Source organism: Lissotriton vulgaris, chromosome 6 (assembly GCF_964263255.1).
Source record: "Lissotriton vulgaris chromosome 6, aLisVul1.2, whole genome shotgun sequence".
In the NCBI taxonomy this organism is placed as follows: domain Eukaryota; kingdom Metazoa; phylum Chordata; class Amphibia; order Caudata; family Salamandridae; genus Lissotriton; species Lissotriton vulgaris.
Genome location: NC_141694.1, coordinates 1922745898 through 1922752322, shown reverse-complemented (window position 1 = coordinate 1922752322; position 6425 = coordinate 1922745898).

The following is a 6425-nucleotide window of genomic DNA, read 5'->3' as shown; positions in this document are numbered from 1 at the left end:
CCCCTGCAGGACCCCCACCTCCCTTGAACACCCTCAATGACTGGAAACCAATCTCCACTGAGGACACCATCCGTCTGATGAACTCTAACCACTCAGGATCCCCCACAGACCCATGCCCTCACCACATCTTTAACAAAGCAGACTCCATCATAGCACCGCACCTCCGAGACAGCATCAACTGCTCCCTCGACTCCGCAACATTCCTGGAAAGCTGGAAACACGCCGAACTCAGCGCCCTTCTGAAGAAACCCACAGCTGACCCCACCAAACTCAAAAACTACCGCCCTATCTCGCTCCTTCCATTCCCAGCCAAAGTCATCGAGAAAGCGGTCAACAACCAGCTCGCCGCCTTCCTCGAAACAAACAAATCCCTCGACTCCTCACAATTCGGCTTCCGAGCCAAGCACAGCACTGAAACCGCCCTCATCGCAGCAACAGACGACATTCGAACTCTCCTGGACAATGGAGACACAGTCGCCCTCATCCTCCTTGACCTCTCCGCAGCCTTCGACACAGTCTGCCATAGCACCCTTCTACAGCGCCTCAAGAACATCGGAATACAAGGAAAAGCACTGGAATGGATCACCTCGTTCCTCACCGGAAGAACCCAGAGAGTCCGCCTCCCACCATTCATCTCAGAGGCCACTGAAGTCATCTGCGGCGTACCCCAAGGGTCCTCACTCAGTCGCACCCTTTTCAACGTATACATGAGCCCCCTTGCGGCCATCGCACGCCAACACAACCTCAACATTATCTCCTACGCGGATGACACTCAACTGATTCTATCACTCACCAATGACCCTAGCACCGCCAAAACTAACCTACACGAAGGAATGAAAGAAGTAGCCGAATGGATGAAACACAGCCGTCTGAAACTGAACTCAGATAAAACAGAAGTCCTTATCTTAGGTACCTCCCCCTCTGCCTGGGACGACTCTTGGTGGCCAGAAGCCCTTGGAAAAGCACCCATCCCGACGGACCACGCACGGAACCTGGGCGTCATCCTGGATTCCTCACTTTCGATGAACAGACAAGTCAACGCCGTCTCTTCATCCTGCTTCAACATTCTTCGCATGCTCAAAAAAACATTTCGTTGGATCCCCACCAAAACTAGGAAAACGGTCACTCACGCTCTGGTCACGAGCCGACTGGACTACGGAAACACCCTCTATGCCGGCACTACCGCTAAACTCCAGAATAAACTCCAACGAATCCAGAACGCTTCAGCCAGGCTCATATTAGACATCCCGCGTAAAGAACATATCTCTGGTCACCTGAAAAACCTCCACTGGCTCCCTGTCAATAAGAGGATCACTTTCCGGCTCCTAACCCACGCACACAAAGCACTCTACGACATCGGACCCGAATGCCTCAACACACGACTGTCCTTCTGCGCCCCCTCCCGCCAGTTACGATCATCCAACCAAGCCCTTGCCACGGTACCTCGCATCAACAAAACCACCATGGGAGGTAGATCCTTCTCCTACCTGGCAGCCAAAACCTGGAACTCACTTCCCACTTACCTTCGCCTTACTCAGAACCACCTAGCATTCAGAAAACAACTTAAAACGTGGATATTTGACAAGTAATTCACCACCCCTCTTCAAGCGCCTTGAGACCCTCTGGGTATGTAGCGCGCTATATACATTTTTTGACTTGACTTGACTTGACTTGTAGTACCGGATAAAATGACTGTGCTGTCCATCGACTAGTGATTTATCGCTTGGCTAGAATGAAAGCCAAGTCATGGAATTTATCGGTGACCTTTGCTTTAGCTGTGTTAAGAAGGCAGTGTGTTGGTGTGCACGGGACCACTGGGTCGATAACTCGGGCTGTTTCATTCGCCACTGCCTGCCAATAAGGAGTCAGGACTGAGGGATAAAAATCAGATTTCCCCTATACTAGCAGTGTTAGACATGTATATATTGTGTTAGCATGATGTATCTATATATTCTCTATGTCTTACATGCATATTGCATAACGTCTATCTGCTTTAGTTAGTAGGAAAAGGTTTATTCTGTTAGTTCGTTGTATTGACATAGAGTAGGCCGAGAACCATATGGACGCCATTTTTGCCTGCCTGTGTCAGAATGAGCTGTGATCACGTGTTACTTTCCAGAAGTTGTCAGGTCCCAGTCTATTTGAATTAATGAGAGCAGCTGAAGGCAAACTAGTCTTCCTCTGTCCTGGGACTCAAGGTCGCATCTGGCTTTGGGTGCGATAAGCGCCTTCCTGGAGGCGCCGTGCCTACACTCCCGGGCACCGGGACCAAAGGGAGTCACCCCTCCTGACCCCCCCAAACATAACTGAGCAGAGCTTTGAACCAATCATGTGTGCCATATATGGTCCTTCATAGAGGCCCAGGAGCCAAGTGGTGTTTTTCCATTTACGGTGACTTCATGTACTAAGCTGAAAGTATACATGTGCAGTCTTGAGTGTAAGCCAGCAGTCTTCTCCACACACCTGATGGGTGAGGGTTGGAGAGGCTCCTCTATAGAGTATTTTGCTAAATAAACGATTGAACTTTCTTCACTGCCAACTGACTGGTTATTTGGTAATTGGTTTTAGGGCTATTGGTAAGTATAGCTCTTTATGTTATATTTTTATGGTACTTCAGGACCTGGCAGCTCCATATCATATGTAGGAGGTTCCAAACCCACTTCTCCGCATCTCGGGCTTCCCGCATCTTCCCTGTGGAAGAAGCGGTTAATATGATTTGGGTTAAGGTATGCCCGGTGTAGAATATAGAACCTGATCAACCTGAAATGTGCGTTTCTTGAGACTCTGAGTTTTCTATCCATTATGTTCTCCCACTCTTTGTCCTCTAAGGGCCTGCCTAGGTCTTCTGTCTATCCGTCTCTCAGTAATGCCAGAGGCCTGATGGAGTCCCTGCCTATTGCTCTATGGAGACAAGTGATGGCTTTTATGGTGTCCCCTGCTGTTCACATGTAACCACACGTGGAGTGATGTTCCGGCTCTATGTTGCCTACTCCCCAGTGCCTTTTTTTTATAGGATCATTGATCACTTTATGTAGCACAAACTGGCCTTGTGAGATACCCCACTCCTTAGTAAATATGTTGAATGGTATCAGTTCCCTCTCCCTGTATAAATCTCCCACTTTTGTTGCCCCTGCCTGCGTCCAGTCCTCCAGACCCTCCACTGTCCCCCATGTGGTAATGCTTGGAATGTGATCATTGGGAGGTTCAGGGAGTGGGGTCATTGGGTCCGTGTGTTTTGAGGCACGTATTCTAGCACCGTCTTATCACTTAGTGTTCTGTCGTGCTTCCCGCGGCGTCCTTGTGATTCTCAGGTGTGCTATAGTATGTCTCCTTCTGGGGTAAAATGGCCCACCTCCCTGAATGGTGTCAGTCTCCCGGCTATCCACTGTGTAAGCCTCTATAGTTGCCGTGTCCGGTAATATGATTCGAAGTCTGGGACAGTTAGTCCTCCCTCTGCCTCTGGCCGCTTCAGTGTCGCCAGGGCCACCCTTCGTTGGCCAGTCCCCCAATAAGGATGGCGAGCATAAGTCATACCCTCGGAACCACACCCTTGGCACCCTTACAGGCAGTGTGATTAAGAAGTAAAGCAGGCTGGGGAGAGTCACCATCTTTAGCAGGGCGATCCTACCTGCCACAGATATGGGGAGTCCCCCCAGGAAGCCATGCTGTCCTTTAATGAGCATAATGACCTCTCTATGTTCCCTTCTAGTATGTTGGTCTGCAAATGATATATTGTAACCCCCAGGAACCTAAAGCAGCGAGGATCCCATGGCAGTACCCCCTGTCCCTCTGGCGGGTGTCTACCTCCTTCTAGTGAGAAAAGGTGAGACTGTTTCCAGTTAACTCTAAGCCCTGATTGGGACCCAAACTCCTCCATCATGTCTCTGGACCCTCGCAACTCCCCCTCTGGGTCTTCAGGAATAAGAGAAGATCATTGGTATACATCGCGCTATGGTGTGCCTGTTCTCCCAGGCACAGGCCTCGGTATTTATCACATGTGTGAGCTAGACAGACCAAGGGTTCCATGACCAAGGCAAAAAGCAGGGGGGAGGGGGGCACACCTGGCATGTTCCCCTCTCAAACCAATACTGCTCTGATATCATGCGGGCAGTGCGCACCCTGGCCTGTAGCTTCGAGAACATCATACGCGCCCACCTTATAAAGCCTTGTCCCACTCCCATATTCTTTAGCACCGCACAGAGAAATCCCCATTCAAGGCTATTAAATGCCTTTTCTATATCTATGGCTAAGATAGCTCACTCTCGTTCCTCGCCTCCCCCCTCTTCTAGTATGGAAAGAAGCCGTCTGATATTTAGGGTTGTGTTTCTTCCCGGGATGAACTCCGCCTGGTCTGGGTGGACAAGAGTAGTCCTATATGGCAGAGTCTCAATGCCAACAGTTTGCTCAATATTTTAAAATCCAGGTTGAGCATTGATAATGGCCTATAGGGCACGCATTCGAAGGGGGAATTGTCTGGCTTGAGCAATGGGATTACCAGTGCTTCTCATGTGGCCTTTTGGAGTAGCCCTCCTCTCCAGCTGCTGCATACATTTCCAAAAGCCTTGCGGCCAGTTCCAATGTATGTGGCATAGAACTCTATGGGGAGCCCATCTGTTCCCGGGGTCTTACCCCTGGCTAGCCCTTTAAAAGCTTCCCTAACCTCGTGCTCTGAGATTTCTGCCCACAACTGGTCTGCATCGTCGTCGGTCAGAGTGGGAAGGGATAGTGGAGCAAGGAATTCTCTTGATTTCTCTTCCTCTCAGGCCCCCGAGATTTTGTACAAACACTCATATTGTCGGTCGACTTCAACATGAATCTACAACATGGCAGGAAAAAGTGTACAGTGAAAAGAAGAAAATCCCTTGGGGTAGAAACTTTTCAAGAAACAACGTTAATGTTCACACATCACACACTTCTATCAGAAAAGTCTCAAATTCATGCCTCCTTTAATTTGACCATATATAATAGGGAAAGCAACAGGTACACAAGTTATATAAAAAAAAATATCACATATGTTTATTTGTACACATAATATTATGATTAAAAAAGACACATTAATTCATACAATTCATAAAAAAAGATAATTAAAAAGGAATAAGATAAAACACCTAAAAATTAATAGGCATGAAACCAAAAAGAGTGAGACACTAACAGTTAGACAGAAAAGTTTAGTCAGTACAGTATACACCTCGGTCACAAAATAGAATTGCAAAACTGGATATATAACTGCGTATCAAGAGAGAGAGAGAGGACCAGAAAGCTAGTCCTTATCCCCGGGGTTTATATATAGTTAATCAAAAAGAGACTAGCTTAATGCATTATGAGTTTAACAAAAAGTTTAAGGACTCAGGTATGTTTTGTCATGGGATAGGAGCACCTGGTTGGTGTGCTCATGAAGCCCTCACCCACCAACCTAGTTGGTGGCATGCTTCATCATCGGGCCCACCCAGTGACACCTAGCGTGTCCCGGGTATGCTTCGACGCCTGGTTACAGCGGAGCAGGTATGTCGCTGAGTGTGCGGTGAAGAGTGTTGTGAATGTGACATTAAAACGGCTTGGCGGGGGTCCCAATACCTGAAGGTGAATTAGACTTTAATACCTGGGCCACCGTCAGCGGTTAAAAATAAGGCTGTTGGATGTTAGAGGCGAGTTACGACCTCCCACATCCATTGGTGAGTCAACATGTTTCAGCCAGTGCCTTATGAATATGCTGGCTTTCTTCACGACTAAATAAAAATAAGTGTATGTGATTAAACTAGTGGGTGTGTAATTCAGACTATGTGTATACATGCCCTAAAGTGTTTATCTATGTGTGAGAGGGGAATTCCCTTCTCAAAACACCTGTACATGTAACATATGGACAAGGACAAAACACACAAGGAGAAAAGAGAGTCACTTGAATGTATTGCATTATATACATCTGACTGCCAACTCTATAGCGAGGAGGGTGCAGGCTATAGGCGGCTGCTAGTGTAATGGTATTGGTGGTACCATTAGGGTGAGGTTCGCACTTGTAGTTCGAGGGCGGAGTGGCTAAAACACGATAATCACAACCATAGTGTATATATGTGAAGAAAGGGCGCAAGATTGTTTCTTACGTTAGTTTAAGCAGTATTATGCTCCAAGGTTGTGAAGAGGCAAGGAGTTGACCCAGTGGGAAAGAAAGGTTTTGGCCACTTTGATTAGGAGACCTGCAAGGGAGAAAAGGTAGCGCTTACCAGTGGTCGTGGTGGTTGTTCAGTCATACTCACAGCTTTTCTGGGTAGGGCCTGCTCTGGACCTGTATTGCCTCCTTCGCATACCGGTAGGTAATGACCGGTATCGCCAAGCGTTTTATACCGTGGTTAATTGGGTAATTGCTTGCATCTGCATAGTGGAGGAAAGGGTAGAGAGACTCAAACTGTTGAGTCATGGTGCTCGCGGGG